Genomic DNA, 24,794 nt, shown 5'->3' with positions numbered 1-24,794 from the left:
CCCTGCATCCTCTTTTCAACACAAGCCAACAAGATGCTTCTGGGAAGCCCATAAACAAGGCGCAAAGACAACAACAGCCTTCCTCTCCAGTGGGAACTGATGTTCCGGTTCCATCATGGCTAATTCCCACCAACAGATTTACCTTCTGTGAATGCAGCTTTTTCATTCATTCATCCATTCATTATGCTTTATTGGCATAATGTAGACATTTTGGCGCTTGCGCAGAAGCGCTGAATCGCAACCCACAATGTACCCAATCCCCTCAAAATCACTCTAAGCTCAGAGCTCCTTAATCACCTTCTAGCAGAAAGTTTTGGAAATCTTAATAAAGAAATAATTATTACAAATTTAGCCACTGAGGAACACCCTAGTGGGATCAGGGCAAGGGAAAGGGATTGTATTTTACTGGCGTGTCCCATTCTTGTATTAGCCCCCATTTGACCTCCAAATAATTGAAATATGTTGCAATCACAAACTAAACATACCTGGAAAACCTACCCTCATCCTGCTAGTTGAAGAACTAGTGGGCACTGCCACCAATGGTGGCTTGAGCCCAAGCTCTATGAAAAAATAGACACATTGTGGAATTGTTTCCCCAAGACCCAGTGGATGCAAAACTAATGGAACCTTGAGAAATATTTGCCACTTAATTTTGCAGCCTTTGCACGCGGGGAAGATTTTAGTGAGAAAGTCTTCTCCAATGAAGCCAAATATCCAAGAGAGGTTTATTAGGGAAAGGGGGCAGTGGAGGGGGGATAGGGGAAGGGTGCAACTGTGCACAAGAGGTTTCAAAACATGTGCAGAGTTCCATGCAGGTACACCAAGAGATTCTGAGAGAGAGCATCTTTGGACTCCTGATCTCGGTGTTTCCAAGGAGACAAAGGACTGGTGTTAGTGCTGCTGGTAAATGAAAGCTGTAACACACACAGGCCATAAATAAGGGAAAGCAGGGAGATCTCCCTGGCAAATAAAATAAGCCCTACTATCAATTCAGGTGCATAGTATGCCTAGCTTTGCAACCTTACAGCAATCAGTGTGGGGAAAACATGAACTGCTCAAACCTGTTTAAACACAGTAAAAGAATCTGGAAGATCAAGAGAAATATAAACATGCTGAGGTTCTACAAATCACTGCATGTGGCGTTTGCTTCCTCTCATTAAGCAGCAAAGAGGCAGGCATGCTCTGTTTTGTATATACACGGCAAAACAAATCTATATAGGTTTATAGGACATCGCAAACAGATCTGCACCTAACCACAGTTTCAAGATCACTTCAATTCTGTGCTATCTATATTTATAGCTACCAGTGGCCTCTGGTGCAATGTTGTTTTCTGGCCATTAAGTGGCTTGCCCTTGTTTACAGTGCAGTGTCCCTTATTTTGAGACAGCAAACGCTTCAAACCACTGCACTGTGAGGCACATAATCATTTGTTGTGAATACACAACTCTTGCAAAATGCTTTGAATACCAGGACTGGGAGTATCATTCAAAAACAAATTGTGGGCATGCATACAGAGTTTTGTCCTGTCTTGCAAACTTATTATCATCTCTATGGAGCACCATTCACTCATACTGACAACAGTGCACAAAGACTGAATGGGCTTGCCCCATGGCAGGTTTCTGCAAGGCCCCCTTCCAACCCTCTGCAATGCAGGAATATACAGCTGTCCCATGCGGGGATCAAACCTGCGACCTTGGTGTTATCAGCACCACACTCTAACCAACTGAGCTATGACTTGATGCCTTTTGGAAGTTGGGTGATGGGTTACTTCAGTGTTAACTACTGCTGGATTTCACCCCCCCCCCTGCCAGGCAGAAAACATTCTATAGTTTGTGGATACAGGGGGAGATGGGACCTTTTCCATTTTTGAGGGGAATGGAGAATAAAATCTTGAAGTGGCAGGTTGGCATAAATGAGCCTTTGCATCGCAGCATCTTCCACTGCTCCTGAAGGCGATTTTAGGGTCCCAGGACAAGCTATGTACCATATGCAGATTTGTCCTCCAACTGCCAATATGGTGGTGGCAGGGACAATGCCTAAGGAGCAACAGCCATGGGGACTGCTATTGCTGCCGCCTTACTCCCAAAATCTGCCACCAAAAGCAGTTGCCCATTTTGCCTAATGGTAGGGCTGTTCCTCAAGCTTCTATAACATTCTAACTTGGCAGAAGATGGGCTTTTCCACCACGGACCTCAGTGGGAAGAAACGTTCTCGGTTAATGTGATTAATGCTGTGTGAATAACTTTGCAAAACGCATCTTCTGTTTCTAGCATCGTGTTCCATTTTCAACCACTGGGAGGCTGGTGAAGCAGAAACCGATAATCCGGAGTCTAAAGCAAACTCGCTTACAGAAGAGGATATTTGGGGGGGGGGCATAGCAAACTCTTCCTCTCCACTCACTTTATCGGCATTCCAAATGGCCCCTCGCTATCTTTTCCTCCCATGGAAAAAGATAGCAGCGGCTCGTTCAAATGGCCACTCTGTTCTGCCATGCTATTCTCATGTGCCAAATTTGGAGTAGCCGTTTCTTCAGAGGGCAAACTTTCCCAGGGACTTTTCAGGGCTTTAACAGAACTGAGGGAAGAAGCCTTTTCTTTCTTTTAAACATGATTTTGCTTTTCCAGAACAAAAAAAGTATCACTGAGAATTTCCCCTCCCCCAAAAGAAAACTGTTCAGTGGTTTTCAGCTTATCTATCTATCTATCTATCTATCTATCATCTATCTATCATCTATCTATCATCTATCTATCTATCATCTATCTATCTATCTATATATATCATCTATCTATCTATCTATCTATCTATCTATCTATCTATCTATCTATCATCTATCTATCTATCCATCTATCTATCTATCTATCTATCTATCATCTATCTATCTCACACTGATATAGAAGTATTTATTAATAAATTATTTCTTCAAGACCATTAAAGTGGGATAGGAACATAGGAAGCGACTTTATACTTACTCAGCCCATTGGTCCATTTATCTCATCGCTCTCGACATGGACTGGCACCAGCTTTTTAGGTTTTCAGACCTGGGTCACTTCCCCAGATCTTCTGCATGAGGCTTCCAAAGTGGGAGAAAAGGAAGGAGGGGTGCTTGGGCCAGACTCCATCATTTCTGCCTGAGGTGTGTGGTGGCATCCCACCATGTGTGGAGCACTGAAGGCAGCGCCGAAGAACATGTCAAGGCAAGGCCCAGGGTGAGTGAGAATTAAAGGAAAAAAAGAAAGAAATCCAACAACAACAACAACAACAACAACAACAACAACAACAACAACAACAACAAAAACGCCAGATCCTCCAAGTGTACCTATTTTCCAGGGAGAGTCCCAGATTTACAGAAACCGTCCCAGTTTCTGATTTGATCCCAGAATGTCCTGCTTTTCCTTAGGGTGTCCCTATTTTCATCGGTGAAAATAGAAGACATCCGAAGGCAGCTATGCATAGGGAATTTTTTTAAAAAAATGTTTAATGTTTATATTATGTTTTTATATCTGTTGGAAGCTGCCCAGAGTGGCTGGAGTAACCCTGTCAGATGGGCATGGTATAAATAATAAAATTATTATCATGATGAAATAGGACATCTCTATTTTCATCGGAGGGTATGAGACGCTGAGTCACTGTGAAGAGGAGCATGCTGTATTTAAGATGGTGGCCAACGCCTTCTGTTTTTGATACTCACTTTGAAATGAGCATATTCCATGAAGCAGAACTATTTTTTTTTCCTGGAAAATATTATTCCTCCTTCTCTTCCTCCTCATTCATGGTTCAATTTCCTGCCTCTGCTGCCTTCCTTGGGGTACCTTCCAACTGTGGTTGCCTTGCTTTTACTGCACATATTTGCAGCTGTTGTACAGGCATCACTTGCCTGCACTGAGAAATACAGAGAAACTGAAATATCTACTCTGTTCATCTCTTTGTTCTTCTGCCCTTAATTCTCCCGTAATATATGTACACACCATTACCTGTGGATGAACTGCTTTTCTGGGTTGTTGTTTTTTATCCCACGGATAAAGAGGAAACAGAAGTAAATATTGCAGTTTACCATTAGATGGCGCTGCGGATTTAGCAAAGTCCTAATCTCCTCACTTGTGTCCATTTCACCCAAAGAAACAAGAGGATATTTTAGAAATTATACACTGATTTGACATATTTTGACATGTATAAATTATGAAATGAATCTCTGTGGTGCCAGCTTTCTTCTGCCTCCCTCTGTCTCCCTCTCTCTCTTATAAAATAGCCAGTGTGTGGTAGATCTTTAACAGTGAGGTTCACCACAACTGCTATACCCAAAAGGCCACTGACTACATTCCTGGGGACCTATTTCATTTTCTCACCTTTAGTTTCTTGGTCTTTCCCTTTCCTCTTGGTTAGATGTGTCTCAGAAGAGCTCCCATGCCTTGAAATGGAATAGCAAAGGGATTAAGATACGATAAGTAAGCCTGTAGACCACAGAAAAATGGTAGCCATTCGGCATTTCCTTCCTCATTCTCAGAGTCTCTTGATTTGGGCTCAGCAATTCTGTCAGTTGCCATTTCTCTCAGACCCCCTCTACTCCAATCTTAAATTCAATTAATTCTATTTCCACAGCAGTTTGTGATTTTTCTAAAGCTGACACAAAAAATCATTCAGCATTTTATTGATTCTTTTGTGCATGTTTTTTTCCCAATTCATATCCTCGCAAAGGAACCCAGAGTGGTATTTTTTACACACATTTCCCCTCACATACACATTTTGTATGCAGTTTTGCATGTTTCTGCAACACATTTCACAAATACATGCATTTGCATGCGTGCTTCCAGCTAACATGCACATTTTTTCTTCGCATTGCAGAGTGTGGAGACATCCTTACTAGCCCCAGAGGAGGCATCCTTTAGGGAAACGGGTGGCATGACTAAACTGCTTCTGGCGCAACGGAACACCGTGACAGAAAGCAGAGTGCACGGAAATGCCATTTACCTTCCTGCCACTGGCGTGCTTTCGAGTTGCTAGGTTGGCAGGAGCTGGGACAGAGCAACGGGAGCTCACCCCACAGAAGGATGGCGGTTCGAATCCCCAAAGCTGGGTGAGCTCCCATTGCTCTGTCCCAGCTCCTGCAAACCTAGCAATTTGAAAGCACGCCAGTGCAAGTAGATAAATAGATACCACTGTGGCAGGAAGGTAAACAGCATTTCCGTGTGCTCTGGTTTCCGTCACAGTGTTCTGTTGTGCCAGAAGCGGTTTAGTCCTGCTGGCCACATGACCCGGAAGGCTGTCTGTGGAGAAACGCTGGCTCCCTCAGCCTGAAAAGCGAGATGAGCGCCGCAACCCCATAGTCGCCTTTGACTGGACTTAACTATTCAGGGGTCCTTTACCGTTTACCATTTCCTGGGTTCCACTGCAGTGGTAAACTTGTGTGGAGGCTGTTCTAACTCTCCTCACATGGAAAATTAACAGAATGGGGTACGGCTAAGCTAAAAACCTAATATCTAACTTTCCAGGTGCAGGGTTTTTTCCTCTTGTATATAAGTATTCAGGCATATGAACCTCTACCTGTGATCAGATGTAGAATAGCCAGGATACAGATTTAGCCCCTTTGTGACAGCTAGGCCATTTTGCCCAGTTGCATGCATGCTTCTCAGCCCAATGATGCCAGGAAACAACCACTATGAGGCCCCTGTGGTCGCTGTAGTACTCTGGCAATTGAATCCTGGAAATAATTGTGGGGCTCTTGAGGTAACCTTAAGGATGTGGAGAATTAAAGCAGATGTTTCGAGCCTCGTTTGGACCCCCGGTTGTAATTAGAATTGTGCTGCTATAGCGTAATTATTAACAACGCAATCCTATCTATATCTCCTCAGGAGTAAGTCCCAATGAGTTTAGGGAGGCATAGGGAAGTGTGTATAGGACTGCAGCCTACAAGAATAAGCAGTGACGCAGGAGTAGGAATTCAAGAATGTCAATTCTCTCTCAGTTTCTTAACCTTCCAGTGTTTGGTTCTCTTTATCTCTGCATCAGTTTGCAATGATAATAATAATAAATCATGAAAGTTTACCAGTGTTTTAACACAAATCTCTCCCAATACAGTGGTGCCCCGCAAGACGTATGCCTCGCAAGACGGAAAACTCGTTAGACAAAAGAGTTTTCCGTTTTGGAGGTGCTTCGCAAAACGAATCTCCTATGGGCTTGCTTCGCAAGACGACAATGTCTTGCGAGTTCCTGCTGGGTTTTTTTCCTCCCCCAATTTTTTCTAAGCCGCTAAGCCGCTTATCAGCTGATCCGATCAGCAGATAAGCCGCTAAAAGCCGCTAATAGCGCTAATCTGCTAATCTGTCAATGGGCTTGCTTCGCAAGACGAAAAAACCGCTAGACGAAGAGAATCACAGAACGGATTCTTTTCGTCTTGCGAAGCACCACTGTATTTGTGTTCATATGGAATATAAACACTTCTGGGGAGCAATTTCCTCTAACATAATGCATTTTTGAATGTGGTTGTCACTCAAATATGCATTTTTATGCCACACTTACCTCAGGTTTTGCATTGTTATGCCCAAAAACATGGCTGGAGAACAGCTTTACAGAACCTGGAGAATTTTGAAGGATGCCCATGTTTCAGTTCTTGTTCTGGACAGTGTGAACTGGGTAGAGTCACATTTAAATGTGAACTGAATTCAGGGCCGGCCCACACATGAGGCAAGGTGAGGCAACCGCCTCAGGTGGCAGGATCCGCAGAGGCAGCAGATCCCAGTGTTGATTTTTATTTCCTCCACCACCACCCTTGTTCCTGATGAACATCCTCACTTACCCCGTCTGGCCCAAAATGTCCTGGGCCAGCCCTGACTGAATTGAATCTCTCCCCCATCTGTAGTCAGGATGTCCCTTCTTCAAATCCCAGCCCTGCCTTTAGTTTTAGGCAGGCCACTGCACCCATGTTTCAGCTGCCTGGCCTACCACCACCTGGGTTGTGGAATGAGGTTGGGAGTAGCAGCCAAAGGATTACTGACATAGTGTATATGGAATGCTTGGAGCACTAAGGAGAATTGAAGGACCAGTGTAAACAGTGATGTCTGCACTGGTTGTTGGGAGTTAGGATTTCCTTATTGATTTCCTTATTGGAAATTCATTTCCAGGGCTTTTTAGACTCGTCTACCCATGTACTATCTGAAACCCAAGGGGTGCATTGGTTGCCATATGTGAATTCTCCCCACCGCCCAGCTCTCCTGCCCCACTAAAAGTCAAACAGCACCATCCTAGGCATGTCTACTCAGAAGTAAGCCTCACTAAGTTCAGTCATACTTACTCTCAGGGATATATATATATTCAATAAATGATAATGATAATGATAATGATAATGATAATGATAATGATAATGATAATGATAATAATATACAGGACTGCAGCCTTAGTTATCCTCTGTGTGGTTTAGCTGCTCTACATAGCTCAAAAGCATCAATGTGGAGTAAAACCTTCTTATCTGCAGGAGTAAAACCTTATCTGCAGTTTTCTTTGAGATACAAAGGTCTGACACTTAAAAGATTTACTGAACTACTGGCCAAATAAACCACCTAATGGCCTGAATGCTCACCTTACATTCAAAGCACTTTAAAGAATTTTGGGAACTGCCGTTTGCGAAGGGTGCTGGGAATTGTAGTTTGGGGGCAAGCTACAGTTCCCAGGACTCTTTGGGGGCGAGTCATGTGCTGTAAATCCATGGCGTGTGTATGCAGCCATGGTTTTATGTTCCTTTGGTCTTCTTGGGGACCTCATTCAATTCAATTACTCTGAGCTTGGGTACCCAAGGGGCAGGCTGAATGATGCTGGCAAAATGACTCCCGTCTCTCTGCCTACCTAGTTGCCCTCAGCCTCCCTTCCTCCAGAAACACACACACACATCACCCACTGATGCTGAGTGTAAGAGGAGATGCCTATCTTCCATGGGTGCCAAACTATACACAAGATGAGCTCGCCCACCATCAGACTGTGCTGTCTTCAAAGATATAAGCTTTGCACTTTTCCCATACATCATGTAGGTGTGTGACGCCCTTCGGCCCATGTGTTACTTTGAGGCTTCCTGCCCTCCTCTCCGCCTCTAGAAATTTTCCTTAAGCCTTCACCAGAGTCTCGTATCCCAACACTGACATTTATAGGTTAACTGGATCCCTTTGCATCCCAGGATTTTTGTGACATCACATAATTGTAATAACTAGCTGTGTTGTGTTGTATCATTATAGCCTTAACCCTATAGACATCTACACGAGGCATTTAATTTCCCCACGCAAGGCTTGAAGAGGAAGATATAGTTGAAAGCCGTGCAATATGCAAAGTGTTAACCTCTTCCGATTGTATCAGGATCTTCTTTGAATTTTCGTTCATTACCTCCAGGAAACGAAGTGATGATAAGCCTGACGTCTGAGATTGCCAAAGACGGAATCTGTAATGAAAGCAGGGAATGCAGTAAACAAATTCTCTTTACAAATTGTCTCATGAGGGACTGTCTGTGCCCTAATGAGGCCATGCATACTATTGAATATTTTCCCGGGCAACCCTTTCCACCTGAAAAAATAAAATAAAATAAAGGTCAGCCCACGGTCTCGGAGGAGCACGAGTCCATCCAACCACAAGGCATCAACTCAAAATCGGTTGGCCGGATCTGATCAGCCAAGGTGAAATCATGTTTTGTTTTGTTTTAATTGTAGCAGCTCCTGCCACCCCCTTGCCACCCCCCACCAAAGCCTCGCTTACTGGGGTTATGCAGCAGCTTCTGGCAAAATCCCACGGGAGTTCCATGAGATCTCACGAGATCTCATCAGAACCTGCCGCAGCGACACAACCCCAGCAGTGGGCAGGGTGCCTGAGGGAGCTTTGCAGAAGGAGCTGACAGATGAGCTGAGATTTAAGAAGAGAATGCATAAGAAATGGAAGAAAGGGGAAATCGCAAACGAAGAGTAAGCTGAGTAGCAATTGGCTTAAACCAACTGGAACAAGGAAGGAAAGAAACATCAGCCACAGCATCCTATATCATCTCTACACAAAACTGGCCCTGTTGAACTCCGCTGCTGTGTAATCATGTGATGCGCTGCCGTTTGGCACCAGGAAAGAAAGGAAGGGGGGAAAACCCACTAGGGTTTCACCAGGTGTGTTAAAAGAAGATGGTGTGTGTAACACATCACCAGATGCTTATGGCGAGATGATGTTCAACAAGAGTAGGGCGCCTTCGTTGTTCCGATCTGAAAGAAGTCACAGGCCAGCCCATCCTTATTAGAACTCCATTTTCACTTTCGCCGGAGTTCATGTAACAAGCCGGACTTTCTCTCTATTACGGAAGACCCTCCTTCATTCCAACAAAGGAAAGCTTTCCAGGGAAACTGCCCCTGCTCCGCTTCACCTAGCAGCGTGGGGGTTTGTGGCGAAAGAAGCAATTCTCACAAAGAATAAGCTGTGAAGTGCATTTCTTAAAAAGTGTTTTATTGCTGTTCCTTTTGGGGAGCCCCAGGTTGGGGGTGGTCATCTTTCCGCAACACGCCGTCCCATGTGCCACCGAACAGGGTGACAGCTCGAGGGGGGGTGGGGAGGCTGCAAATTGGTTTTTGAGATTTGAGAGAAAGATGCCATCAAAGAAAGCATCTATATATTTTGAACGCAATGGTTCAACAAGAGAGTATCAAGAACTCCGTCTGTTGATTTCGAGAGTAACTGCGTTGTTTTTAATAATAGCAAAGTTGCAAGGTAAGGGGCAATCTGTTTTGCAGTGTGAGATGTGGCTGAGGAAGCTTGTGAAATTTATGTTCACAGTGGTGACTCGTTCTGTTAATGTTTCCCCAAGCACTCAGAGATTTAATTTTGCTGTATGTATTTGGTCACCCAAAACTAGTTTGCATTGCCAGGGTTTATGCCCTAGGTCAGAAATAGCAAACCCTCAAGGGGCCAAATGTCCTCTCTGTTATGTGCTGAAGTTCTCACCCTGGGCCAGCAGGGGGATACTGTAGATAGTTCAGGTCCACATATGCAAATAAGGGATCGAAAGTGACGTTCAGTGATTGGATAGTTACAGAAAATGGTTACTGTTGCGTTCTAGTGGAGCTCTATATAAGCAGGCTGGCTGAACCCTTCAGTTCAGTTCTGTTCTGGCCTGTGAATAAACAAGAGCTGTTTAAAGAATCACTATGTCGTCTGATATGTTCACCCACAACTTAACACTCTCTGTCTGGCCCTTGGGTCTCTTGCCCAGGTCATACTAGATAGAAGGACCAGTAGTCAGAGATGGTGGGAGTTGTAATCCAAAACAGCTGGAGACCCAAGTTTGAGAAAAACTGTTTTAGACCTTCCCCTTTCCACCTAAGGCCACTGCCACTACAACCAAGCAGCATGAAGAACCAGCCAATGAGAAGAGGTGTCACTGCATACCTGACCTCCCATTAGCCACTTTGCTGTACTGACACGGTGCCTCACTCCTCACACACCCCAGTGTATGTAAGAGAGTAAGTTACCCCTCTGGGGCTAGTAAGTTCTTCCTCTTCGACACTCAAGAAGTCAGTTTTGGGGGGTAAACAAATGAAGTGTGCCTCAGTTTTAACTCGGAAGAAAGTACAGCTTCTGAGACAGTGACTTAATGCCTGTTCACGTGGCTACATCAGTCCCACAACAACCTATGGTGCCAGGGTGCCAACTTGAATAAAATATTGGACTGGCCCAAGTAAGCCCCACGCCACATAATCAATCACATGACGCAGTGCACACACACCATTTGAATGGCAATGCCCATCATCTTTGGGGGCCCAGCCCCCTCAAATATTTTATCGGCCGGTGCCAAAAGACCTCAGCCTCTAGGAGTTGGTTCCTGTGCTATGTTGAGAGCCAGGCCTGCACTCCACACTGTATGGAGCAAGGAACTGGGTGGGTGGACCATCTGTTAATTTCAGTTTCTCCTTTTCCATTCTTCAGCTCTTGTTGTTGTTGTTTAGTCGTGTCCGACTCTTCGTGACTCCATGGACCAGAGCACACCAGGCTCTCCTGTCTTCCACTGCCTCCCACAGTTTGGTCAAACTCATGCTGGTAGCTTCGAGAACACTATCCAACCATCTCATCCTCTGTCGTCCCCTTCTCCTTGTGCCCTCCATCTTTCCCAACATCAGGGTCTTTTCCAGGGAGTCTTCTCTTCTCATGAGGTGGCCAAAGTATTGGAGCCTCAGCTTCAGGATCTGTCCTTCCAGGGAGCACTCAGGCCTATTTCCTTAAGAATGGATGCGTTTGATCTTCTTGCAGTCCATGGGGCTCTCAGGAGTCTTCAGCTCTACATATTTCCAAATCAGTTCACATGTTCCATTCAAAAAAAAAAAAGTCACAAAAATTCATCGTCATTTTACTGAAAAATTCTCCATAGATACACATTTCTGTATCCAATTTACCTAATGTACAGACTTCCTCAGAGCAATTTCCCATAATGCAACACATTTTTGTATGTTACAGGCCTTTCTGTGCATGCTTTCTATGCATTTCTGCCCACGTTACTTGGCCAGAGAACTGCCTTGAAAAATTCAGAGAAGCACCAATCCCAGACGATTGCCGTGTTTCAGTTTGTGTGTCCACCTCCGAAAGTGTAAATTAGTTAAATGTGCCTGTTCTGAATTTCTCTCTCTCTCCCTCCCCCCTCCACATCCCATTCGGAATCTGATCTCTGAATCTGTGATCTCCTAGCATTCCATAGACACGGCCACACATTTCCCAAATTGGACCAACTTACTTTCCGCAAGACATCTCAAGCCTGATCGAGCCGCCCTTACCGCACAACACGGACTTGGCTCCATAGATGGATGAGCTGCTTGCAAGTTTCTGTCACTACTATTATTTCCCGGTGCCCGCAGCCATCTACTGTCACCACACACAGACGCTCAAGACACCAGAAGGTGCTCTACCATTGAAAGGAGGGGCAAAAGGAAGGCCCAACCGTCGCCATAGTAACGGAAGCACATGCCAGGGAAAGGTCCATGCGCAAGAAAGAAGTGCATTATACCAGAAATACGTCACCATAACAACAATGTAACACTGATGGGGGTATTTATTTATTTATTTATTTATTTATTTATTTATTTATTTTAACAAATAAAATAATACAGTGGTACCTCGGGTTAAGTACTTAATTCGTTCCAGAGGTCCGTACTTAACCTGAAACTGTTCTTAACCTGAAGCACCACTTTAGCTCATGGGGCCTCCGAAGCGTCTCCGAAGCGTCTTCGCGCCGCCGAAGCACGATTTCTGTTCTCATCCTGAAGCAAAGTTCTTAACCTGAAGCACTATTTCTGGGTTAGCGGAGTCTGTAACCTGAAGCGTAAGTAACCCGAGATACCACTGTAAATCGGTCCAGGAGTGCAATGGCCCACAAGGGAAGCTGGCTGGGACGCCAGTTGCCGGCTTTAGTTTTTCTAAAACTAAAGATGATGCATAATAATTCGCACATCGCAGACTATTACAGCCGATTTAATGTGGCGTGCAAGACATTCAGTAAACAAAAAAAAGCTCAGAACTGGGTGCAGAACTTGCCTAAATAGGGAAGGGCAAGCCAAGACCAAAGCATTCAGTATATAAAATTTCACTCTAGCGGACTACAAAAGGAAGTTGTGTTGTGGATGAAAAATAAACCCACGTATTGAGGGTTTGACTGAGTACTGTAAAAGTTAAAAAACTCTTTTCAATGCAATGAGCAAGAGTTAAGTATTCGGTTACTGAATCAATGAGCCAACTGGCTGTGACAACAAATGCTATATAAATTTTATATAAATTTTCCACAGTCTCTCATATATATATATATATATATATATATATATATATATATATATGAGAATGACTCAGGAGTGGCAGAGGAAGGGCACAGGAGGCCAATAATTATTTGATGTGGAGGACAAATTTAGCTTGCTGTAGTCTTCAGGATAATCCCTCTTCTGAAGCTATTTGCAATGTGAGGAAATCCCTGTGGGCGCCATTGATTACCCCAGTAATTATCAGCCCCACCAGTGGATACTATTTGCACTATCTTTAAAAAAATAAAATAAAAACAAAACAAAACCCTGAACGTTAAATGTTATGCCAGGTTAGATCCTAATGTTCTTAGGTGGAAAGGGAGCTGTTAGTCCATGTTCATTCTTCTGCCAAGAGAAGACCACCTGGCTGGTTTCATATTGCTTTGCAGTTGCTGTAGCTGCTAAGCTTATGTTTTAGAGATTATCCTGGGTGCTGCAACCTTTATACTTGGTTTTAGTGCTTTTCTTGTGTAAGAGTCCGAACTGTAATTGCACATCTTTTACAAAGGAATGCTGTGTTCACCAATAGTCAGCATGGATTTCTGAAAAATAAGTCATGTCAGACTAACCTGATCTCGTTTTTTGACAGAATTACAAGCCTGGTAGATGAAGGGAACGCAGTGGATGTAGCCTACCTTGATTTCAGCAAGGCATTTGACAAGGTGCCCCATGATATTCTTGTAAAGAAGCTGGTAAAAAACTCTATGATTCTATGAAACCACTCTGAGAACAAAGTTATAGGGGTTCTATTACAAATAAATGGGACGTGGGTGGCGCTGAGGGTTAAACCACAGAGCCTAGGGCTCTCCAATCAGAAGGTCAGCAGTTCGAATCCCTGTGACGGGGTGAGCTCCCGTTGCTCAGTCCCAGCTCCTGCCCACCTAGCAGTTTGAAAGCACATCAAAGTGCAAGTAGATAAATAGTTACCGCTCCGGCGGGAAGGTAAATGGCGTTTCCGTGCATTGCTCTGGTTGGCCAGAAGTGGCTTAGTCATGCTGGTCCCATGACCCGGAAGCTGTACGCCGGCTCCCTCAGCCAATAAAGCAAGATGAGTGCCGCAACCCCAGAGTCGGCCGTGACTGGATGTAATGGTCAGGGGTCCCTTTACCTTTACCTTTACATGTTAAGTGCATGCCAACAACCCAAGGCGATTGTTTCACTTTTATTCATATGTCTATTTGAGGTTATAAAAAGGAATCACAACAAAATACTCATTTATCTTGTATACACACAAACCTTTTAACTCTTGCTTAAAGTCATACTTCTGCCTCTGAAATTTGAAAGCGACACTCCCAGCCAGTGCTCATGCGGGACATTATGCTCTTTTTCATAGAGGGGTTAAGGTCAGGGGGGGGAGTCCTCTTTTTCTTCATTCTGTGCTAGGTGTGTGAGCCCTTTTCTTCCAAGTGTCAAGTCATAATGTCTACACGACGGAATGAGACCCACAGAGAGCATTGTGGGAGATTGCCTTGCCTTCCGAAGCAATTCCTTTCCCTCCAGGGATCTTTTGCAAGTGGCCTTCCTAGAACTGGGAGCCATGGGGAGGCAGCTTGCACTCAAGTGTTATTCAGCAACTTGAGGAGTGAGATGTGTAGAGAAAAGAGAGGGAGTAAAAAATGTTGAGTACATGGCAAAAAGTAGAGGGACGCTTTACCTCAGTCTGCTAGTCTGGGACTGGAGTGGCCAATGTTGCAAAACCTTTAGGATGAGAGGAATTCTCACCGTGTATATAGGGTCCAGGCATAGATGGGTCCCAATGCAATCAAAAGCAGTGCTGGAGAAGAAATATTCTGTACAGTGAGCTGCCAACCTATGCAACGCCACAAACCAGAACAGGTAACACTCGAAGAACTCCCAAAGATTTGTGAGACATGAATTACCCTTGTGGAAGCCATGCTTTTGCTGCTTCAGCAAGCCTCCCTCTTCTAAATTTATTTATTTGGTTTTTCAAATTAAAATTTTACAGAAATATATCAAACATAAATTGTGAAAACAAGGTTTCAATGAATCTCCTGGACTCCCATCCTCCCCGTTGTGGGTCCTATTATTCAGCATTTCCTCCCACATATTTTATGATGATCCAAATATGTTACCTCTCCACTGCGTCCAAAATTCACCCTTAAACTACAAGTGATATTCCAATCCTACTAACGATTTTTACAGTTTACAATGGTCTTTAAGATAAGTTATAAATTTCCCCCATTCCTTGATAAAATTTTGGTCTTCCTGATTTCGGACTCTTCCGGTCATTTTAGCCATTTCAGCACAGTCCATTAACTTCATCTGCCATTCTTCTCTGGTAGGAACTTTATCTTCTTTCCATCTCTGAGCCAGTAACATCTGTGCAGCCGTGGTTGCATACATAAATAGTCTTTTCTGCTTCCTTGGGGTTTCGGCACCTAGAATTCCTAAAAGAAAACTTCAGGCATTTTAACAAAGGTTATTTTAATCATTTTTTTCAACTCATTATATATCATTTGCCAAAATCCTAGCAAATATGTGTAAAACATGCTCAAAGTTTGGAGCATTGTCTCTGGAAGACAAAGCTCTTACTACCTCCACTACTGGAGGCTGGAAACTTCCTGAGGTGGATCTACACACAGGGGGAAAACCCCCACTATAAATAAGTCAGAAATTAAATCGTTATAGCAGGCATGTCCAACTCCCAAGAGACTGTGATCTACTTCCAGTATAAAAAAAAACCAAACACTGGCATTGATCTACCCATTGTCACTGGATGGAGGAGGAACGTGCATGGGGTGGGTGGATTGCTCAGAGTTGTTGAGCTTTTGGGGGAAGATCCCACGATCTACTAGGATCAGCGAGGGATCTACTGGTGGATCTACTGGCTGAACATCCCTGCGTTATAGCACAGAAGCCAATAGAACAGGAATTAGTGGGAGTAAATCAGGAACGCTGGTTGAGACAGCAGAGTGTGGCTGGAAGCTTTCTGGGAAGAAAAACCAGAACCGATTGAGGACGCAGGAGGGCATCCAGTTGAGCTGGGGTGAACAGAGCAGTTGGATAAAATTTGCAAATGAGGAAATTGAAGACGTAGAGGATTTTCTGAGAAAGCCTCATGTTCCTGGGGACATGGCCCTGAAAATCGAGGGAAGGGTTAGTGCTGATCTTATCCCGGAAGAATTTGAAGTCAGAGGCTATGAACTTGTATCACCTGTTCTGTTTCCAAAAGAATTGGTTTAAAAAGCCTCGCTGTATGATGAGGCACTGCTGACGCCGATACTAGATGAAGATGTTCGGCAGCTCCATTTTAACCTGTCGATATGACATATTAAGAGATGGACTGTTGTACGAGAAGCAACAAGAGGACAATCGCATGCCTGTGACTTGGAACCACACAGAGAATGCATTCCATGGACTTCTGTCTTTTACTGAATCTGGGCTGTTTGAATGTTCATGCACAAAAGCAGCAAATAATTCGCTTTATTAGAGCAATAAGTGGGGGGGGAGCGGAGAGTTCTGAATCCCCACTTTTGCATGATTATGCAGCTATGATAGTAAAATATTTAGTGATTCTTTCATTTCCAATGATTTCTCCACCATTCCCTATAGTAGTGGTTTTCAACCAGTATGCTGTGGCACTCTGGGGTGCCTTGAAGGATGGTCAGGGGTGCCGTGAGCAACACTGGCCTCTGTCCCTCTTTCCTTCTCTCCCTCCTCTGATGTACCATATTTTTTGCTCTATAAGACTCACTTTTTTCCCTCCTAAAAAGTAAGGGGAAATGTGTGTGCGTCTTATGGAGCGAATGCAGGCTGCGCAGCTATCCCAGAAGCCAGAACAGCAAGAGGGATTGCTCCTTTCACTGCACAGAGATCCCTCTTGCTGTTCTGGCTTCTGAGATTCAGAATATTTTTTTTCCTTGTTTTCCTCCTCCAAAAACTAGGTGTGTCTTATGGTCTGGTGTGTCTTATAAAGCGAAAAATACGGTATCTCTACCTCCCCAAGGCTTGCACAGCTGTTTGTTGCAGCGGCTCTGGCTACAAGCTCCACAGGCGAATGGTGCCTCTGGGTGCTGGTTGCCAGGGGCTGAGACAGCCTTGGAATAAGCAAGTGGGCAAGGGAGCCCAGCAAGCTAGTCCGCCAGCCCTTGCAGTTGGGAATGGACAAAGAAGCCCCAGACCCCTGTGGGGCAGTGTGAGGAGGCACTTCTCTTTGGGGTGGAGTGGGGGGAAGCTCAGAGCCCAGGAGCGGTGGCAGTGGCTGCCCAAGGAGCAGGGGTAAGAGAGGAGGCTGAGGGAACACACCACAACGGAGTGTGCCCAAAAATGGGTAAGAGGCTGCCAGCTCTGCAGGCAAGGGGCCACATAACTGGGCTCCTGAGCCCCACAGGGGTGCTGCAGAAAGAAGGTACCGTATTTTTCGCTCTGTAACACACACCCAACCATAACACGCACGTAGTTTTTAGAGGAGGAAAATCCGTAGGCATGCCACCCATAGGCATTTCCTCCATAACACGCACAGACATTTCCCCTTACTTTCTAGGAGGAAAAAAGTGAGTGTTATGGTGCAAAAAATACGGTAGTTAGTCAAGGGAGTCGTGGACTCAGAATGGTTGACAACCTCTGCCTATAGGAAGCTTTTCATGTAGGCTTGATCCAAAGCACTGTGCAGCTATTTCTGCACATGTCCTAGGATTCTTTTACCCTTTGTCTCTCCATGTCCCTGGATAGATGCTCATTATTATGAATGCGGGACACGGGTGGTGCTGTGGGTTAAACCACAGAGCCTAGGGCTTGCCAATCAGGTCGGCGGTTCGAATCCCCGCGACGGGGTGAGCTCCCATTGCTCGGTCCCTGCTCCTGCCAACCATCAAAGTGCAAGTAGATAAATAGGTACCACTCCAGCAGGTAGGTAAACGGCATTTCTGTGCGCTGCTCTGGTTGGCCAGAAGCGGCTTAGTCATGCTGGCCACATGACCCGGAAGCTGTACGCCGGCTCCCTCGGCCAATAAAGCAAGATGAGTGCCAACCCCAGAGGCAGTCAAGACTGGACCTAATGGTCAGGGGTCCCTTTACCTTTATTATGAATGCAATGCGGGTACCACAGTTTGATAATGAATTATATGCAAAACAGCTTACAAAAACAAAAAGGTAAAACAATAATTTGTTAAAATATACCCAAAACACAATGGTTTCGCATTGCCTGGGCATCAGAGTGTTGCCTGGCTGAGCACTGCAGCACAGGGGAGACTGGGTAAAGGTAAAGGGACCCCTGACCATTAGGTCCAGTCGTGGCCGACTCTGGGGTTGCGGCGCTCATCTCGCTTTATTGGCCGAGGGAGCAGGCGTACTGCTTCCGGGTCATGTGGCCAGCATGACTAAGCCGCTTCTGGTGAACCAGAACAGCGCACGGAAACGCCGTTTACCTTCGCGCTGGAGTGGTACCTATTTATCTACTTGCACTTTGGTGTGCTTTCGAACTGCTAGGTTTGCAGGAGCAGGGACCAAGCAACGGGAGCTCACCCCGTCGTGGGGATTTGAACCACTGACCTTCTGATCAGCAAGTCCTAGGCTCTGTGGTTTAACCCACAGCGCCACCCACGTCCCATGAGGGGAGACTGGGACCCTTCCTCAAATCTGGGAACATAAGAAGCTGCCGCCTACTGAGCCAGACCCTGGACGCTTCGTATAGTTGACGCTGATTATCAACAGCTCTCTAGGGGTGATGGCGAGGGTCTTTTCCTGCCGTACCTAGAAATGCCCAGGACAGAAAATCTTTTCTAGTGCATCCCCTGAGCTATGGCCTTTCTTCAAAGGCCTCAAGACACGACCGGTCTTCAGGGAGCCAGAGTACTGGTACACACAACTTTGAAGTAGAAGAGAAAAGTGACAGGCCCAGAAGAATTTCTCTGTCTCCTCCACACCACCCATCGCTTTGGTCAACTGTAGTGGGATGACTGCAAGAAAAGTCCACATTGTGAAAAATCCAAAGCGTTCTTTACTGCAGCCTATCACCACAGTTCAATTACCCGCAGCTTTAACACGGCCAATTAGCATTCTTCAGAGCTAGATTTCTTTGAATGACAGGTAACCATGGAGAGCCACAATCCAGTAACCGACTTTCCGTTTTCTTTTTAATGAAGGGTAAGATATTTGCATGGGCCATGGGCCATACCTGCTATTGTTTCAGGGTTGCCAAGCTAGGAGAAGCATTAATGCTATATCGGGGGCTGGGGAGAGGTTGTTTCTGATTTAAGGAGGAATGAAATCAGGGGAATATAGAGGGAGACTATTTCTGTCTATGCATTTCATGTCCCTCTCCCCACTCCCCTCCCCTTTCCAGGCAACAATGTACAAAACTCTAAATGGTAGCTGTTTCTCTGGGGCGGGGTGGAGAGGGCTCTCAGACGAAATGTGGGGCTATTCTTCCCACATCGCGGGTCTGTCCCAATTTATTCTGCTTTCTAAAAAGGCCTTTTGTTAATGTTACCAAGGACCACACTCAAGGAAGAATTACCTAGAAAACCAGTATGTTTTGCAAAGCATTCCCTCAAAACACATTCAGCTCACAATAAGAATCAGCTGGCATTCTTCCTCTGCTGCCGCGTGATGAAAAGAGCATGGCGAAGACTATGCCAGGTCACTGGCAGCAGGAAACTGCGTACTTAATGGTGGGATGTGTGAAGTCATAATGAAGAGACAGCTTTCCTGAGCATGTACAAAGGACTGTAGGGCAGGCATCTTGAAAGATGAGCACATGTTTTGTTTTGTTTTAAAAATGAGATAGTCTTGATTGTCTGACATCTGTCTCAGGTTTTTTGTTTTAAATGGAGCCCCCTATTTTCACCTTATTTTGTCTTTTAAAACATTTGCTACTGTGTTGTTGTTGTTGTTGTTGTTGCTATCGTTGTAATTATTATTATCATGCCATCCATCTGACTGGGTTGCCCCAGCCACTCTGGGCAGCTTCCAACAAAGTATTAAAAAACACACAAAAACCTGCAAACATTAAAAACCTCCCTGTACGGGCCTTTAGATTTCTTCCAAAAGTCAGGTAGATGTTTATTTCCTTGACATCTGATGGAAGAGTGTTCCACAGGATGGGCGAGTTTACACACACACACACACACACACACACACACACAGGGGTTTCCTTTATTCATGTCTCAGAAAGTGCTGGGCAAAATGGCCTCCCAAGATTCTCCACACTATTTGTGGCTGGTTAAGTTGGGGATGGGTGAACGTTTTGCCGAACAGGAAATTCTGCAATGGTTCAGAAGCAGATATAGATACTATAGATCAGTGTTTTTCAACCTTTTTTGGGCAAAGGCACACTTGTTTCATGAAAAAAATCACAAGGCACACCACCATTAGAAAATGTTAAAAAAATTAAGTCTGTGCCTATATTGACTATATATAAACATACTGGGCTGCTGCTGCTGCTGCACAGGGCTGGACTCACTCGTCTCTCTTCCGAGACCCGACCGTGACCGACTGGTTCCAGATGACCTCCTCACCTCACGCTGCACCTGCGGCCTGGTCTGGATCCAGATGTGGTCTCTCTGCAGTGCCGACTCCCGCCGAGTCCTGGTCTCCATCCGTCCTCTCCTGCTCCGGTCCTCCTGATGACTCAAGTCGCGACGTCTTCTTCTCTCCGCTGCTGCGCACACTGTGCTCGGGCGGGAAGGAAGTCGGAAGATGATGTCCTACTGTGATAGGTCCAGGCTGGGGTCTGGACCAATCACAGCCTGGACACCAGAAAAGTGGAGGGTGTCACCCTGAGGAGCGCCAATCGGCGCCCCTGCTGGCCAAGGGTGGGGTCAAAAACCCCACCCCCCATACCCAGGACACAGTCCGGCGCCCGCCTAGTGGGCGAAAATTTGACTTTTTGTTTAAAAAAAAAATTCACATTTTTCAATTTTCCCCACGGCACACCAGGCAACATCTCACGGCACACTAGTGTGCCGCGGAACAGTGGTTGAAAAACACTGCTATAGATGATAGATAGATAGATGATAGATAGATAGATAGATAGATAGATAGATAGATAGAAGATAGATAGATAGATGATAGATAGATAGATAGATAGATAGATAGATAGATAGATAGATAGATGATAGATAGATAGATAGATAGATAGATAGATAGATAGATAGATGATAGATAGATAGATAGATATAGATATAGATAGATAGATAGATAGATAGATAGATAGATAGATAGAGATGAATTGCCATAAAATTATTTCCCAAGAAATTTTGGGTCAGCCCTCAACACTAGTCTCTCCAGGGAGAGCAGAGGAATGGGCCTTCTTCCTGCCCCAGAACTGTTCTCATCACCCTGCGTGAATAGGAGGATGACCCTTTCAGAACCTTTCAGGGGTCTAAAACTCTCTCGGATGCCCCCTGCCCAAATACTGGATGCTCCCAGATTCAGAAAATTGCCCTGCATCTTGCAGACCCTCCAAGAGTCTCTATTTTCCAGGGACAGTCCCAGATTTACAAAAGCCGTCCTGGTTTCTGATTTGATCCCAGAATGCCCTGCTTTTCCTTAGGACGTCCCTATTTTCATCGGAGAAATGTTGGAGGGTATGGAGTTATGTAAACCCAAAGCCAAGGAGATAAGTAACTGTTCAACCTTTACACATCTGAAGGCAGTCCTGTACAGTGGTACCTCGGTTTTTGAATGTCTCGGAAGTCGAACGTTTCAGTTTTCAAACACCGTAAACCAGTAAGTAAATGCTTCAGTTTTCGAAGACGCCTCAGAAGTCAAACATGCCACGCGGCTTCTGCTGAGTGCAAGATCCGGAGGCGTATTGAGGTTTTGGTTTTGGAACATTTTGGAACTCAAACAGTATTCAGAAACAGATTACATTCAAAAACCGAGGTACCACTGTTTTGGAAAGTTTTTTAATGTTCAATATTTTATTATATTTTTATATATGTTGGAAGCCACCCAGAGTGGGTAGGGCAACACAGGTGGATGGGCAGGGTATAAATTATTATTATTATTATTATTATTATTATTATTATTATTATTATCATTATCATTATTATTATTATCATGAGGATGATGATTAAATAAAGTGTCCATATTTTCATTGGAGAAATATTTTCATTGGAGTATGATATTGTGGAGGGCAAAGGGAACAATGACAGGGAACGGGAGCAGACCAAAGGCGCTCGACTCATCACACACTCTTGTCTGTTTACTTTACTCCATGGATGAAGAAATTAAAAGACACCTGCTTCTTGGGAGAAAAGCAATGACAAACCTAGACAGCATCTCAAAAAGCAGAGACATCACCTTGCCAACAAAGGTCCGTATAGTTAAAGCTATGGTTTTCCCAGTAGTGATGTATGGAAGTGAGAGCTGGACTATAAAGAAGGCTGATCGCCAAAGAATTGATGCGTTTGAATTATGGTGCTAGAGGAGACTCTTGAGAGTCCCATGGACTGCAAGAAGATCAAACCTCTCCATTCTGAAGGAAATCAGCCCTGGGTGCTCACTGGAAGGACAGATCCTGAAGCTGAGGCTCCAATACTTTGGCCACCTCATAAGAAGAGAAGACTCCCTGGAAAAGACCCTGATGTTGGGAAAGATGGAGGGCACAAGGAGAAGGGGACGACAGAGGACAAGATGGTTGGATAGTGTTGTCAAAGCTACCAGCATGAGTTTGACCAAACTGCAGGAGGCAGTGGAAGACAGGAGTGCCTGGCGTGCTCTGGTCCATGGGGTCATGAAGAGTCGGACACAACTAAACGACTAAACAACAATGGATGAAGAATTTGTGGGGAACCTACAGGTGTTTCTGAACTCCCAACTCCAACTCCCAGAATGGCCAAGGGTGATGGGGGCTGTAGTCCAGCAATATCTGGCAGGCCACAGGTTCCCTAGCCCTGCTATGCTTACATGCAGAACAGCTGAAGAGGACTTTGGCTGTGAGCTCTGTTGCTTCATCAGACTTAGATGAGCAGTAGGGATGTTTTCAGATACATCACCATCACCAAATGTCTATGCCTGCCTTCTGCAAGTTTCATTTACTAGCAAACACACACAGAGAGACGCATACAAGCAAACAAATATTGCATCCTCGAAAATGAGCTCTTTTGAATTTCCTCCTAAAAGGAAACCAGGGTTTTAATTTTATTTTTAAAATTTGTGTCACACTGTCACATTTCTAGCAGGCAGGAACGTGGCTTTTAAATGCATATGTTGTATGTTCAGATTCATGCGGGCTTATTAGCAGAATAAGACAAACCTACGCAACAAAGCTTTCTGCCAACGGAGAACCCCGAACGCAATGATGAAGAGCTTTGAAAGGCTTGCTTGTTATTACATTCAGAAGAAACTGGTACATGTATTATTAATTCATATTATGATAGTGCCTCTAGGATTCTAACTAGGATAAGATCTAAAGCTTTGACAAAATATTTGTGACTCCCCGTGGAATGAGAAATTAGAGAAAAGCAGAGAACTATTTTAATTGACCTTTTAGAAGTTTCACCATACTCACCTACCTCAGAGGGCTGTTGTAAGGGTTGCGGAAAAGAATTGTGTTCCAAAATTAGAGGTGATGGTAGAGTAGAGGTGTTGTGTTGCATGTCCTCCAGGAAATCTCTTTTGGAGTCTAAAAGTGGAAAGGGGGAACAGAAGTAAAAATAAAAAGATCATAAGAGGAGTCTGCTAAATGAGGCCATGCTAGTTCAACATTCTTTCCTCACAATGACTGTCGGGTGTCTATGGCTAACCAGCCAAGTGCCCCTATTTTCCAGGGACAGTCCTGGGTTTACAGAAGCCATCCTGGTTTCTGACTGGAACCTGGAATGCCCCACTTTTCCTTAGGACGTCCCTATTTTCATCAGAGAAATGTTGGAGGGTATGGAGTTATGTGACACCCCCCCCCCCCGAGCCAAGGAGATAAAGCATTTGAAGGCAGCCCTGTATAGGGAAGTTTTTTTTAAGGTGTAATGTTTTATTATATTTTTATACATGTTGGAAGCCACCCAGAGTGGCTGGGGAAAGCCAACGGATACAAGAATGGATACAAGAACTTATGGAATATGCAGAAATGGCGAAACTTACCAGAGGAATAAGAAATCAAGATAACAAACTTTTTATAAAAGAATGGAAATGGTTTATTGAATGTTTACAGATAAATTGCAACCAGATTAAAACATTGGGAGGATTATTGTAATAACCTGCAGTTTCATAAGAGTATATATTTAAAGTAGATAATTAAATGACCAAATTCAATGAACTTGGATACGCAGAAGATATTAAAAAATAAATTTAAGGTACTGAAAGAGGGGGAAGGAAGTCAAGCTTTGAAATGTTAAAATGATTGTAAAATTAATGAAATGTATAGACCTGAATAGTGTAAAAATAAAAAGCCAATCAGATGGGTGGGTATAAATAATAAAACATCATCATCATCATCATCATTCTTCTTCTTCTTCTTCTTCTTCTTCTTCTTCTTATTATTATTAAGGACGTCCCTATTTTCATCATAGAAATGTTGGAGCGTGTGACACCCACAAGTTCTAATAATATGAGAAAGAGAGATCAGGGCAGGAATCTTTTCTCTATCCATCTTCTCTGCACCATATGTAAGGTCCATGTCTCCTGTTAGTCACCTTTTCTTTAAACTAAAAAAACCCAATTACCCCCACCTTTCCTCTTGTGGGAGTTGTTCCACCCCCCCTGGTCATTTTTTTGCCCTTTCCCAAACCTCTCCCAGCTCTACAATATCATTTTTGGGGACTGTGCACAGTATTCCAGTTGTGGTTGCACCAGGAAAACGAGTGCCGCTGTGGTCTAAACACTGAGCTTCTTGGGCTTCCCAGTCGGAAGGTTGGTGGTTCGAATCCCCATGACGGGGTGAGCTCCCATTGCTCTGTCCCAGCTTCTGCCAACCTAGTGGTTTGAAAGCATACCAGTGTGAGTAGATAAACAGATACTGCTGCAGCGGGAAGGTAAACAGCGTTTCCATGCACTCTGGTTTCCGTCACAGTGTTCTGTTGCTCCAGAAGCAGTTTAGTCTTGCTGGCCACA

The 24,794-nt window shown here is 44.5% G+C and overlaps 1 long non-coding RNA gene across 1 annotated transcript; it reads right to left on the bottom strand.

Moving 5' to 3' along the window:
- Window positions 1–8,229: 8,229 nt before the first annotated feature.
- LOC309533937 lies at window positions 8,230–11,803 on the bottom strand. The gene is made up of 2 exons (XR_014220551.1): window positions 11,726–11,803; window positions 8,230–8,416 (listed from the first exon to the last, which is right to left on the bottom strand). It is a non-coding gene; the product is annotated as an uncharacterized lncRNA (long non-coding RNA).
- Window positions 11,804–24,794: the final 12,991 nt, after the last annotated feature.

Source organism: Podarcis vaucheri (genome assembly GCF_965113315.1).
Source record: "Podarcis vaucheri genome assembly, chromosome: 6".
Taxonomy (NCBI): Eukaryota; Metazoa; Chordata; class Lepidosauria; order Squamata; family Lacertidae; genus Podarcis; species Podarcis vaucheri.
The sequence above is the reverse complement of the archived record's forward strand: the minus strand, read 5'-3'. Positions and strand labels throughout refer to the sequence as shown.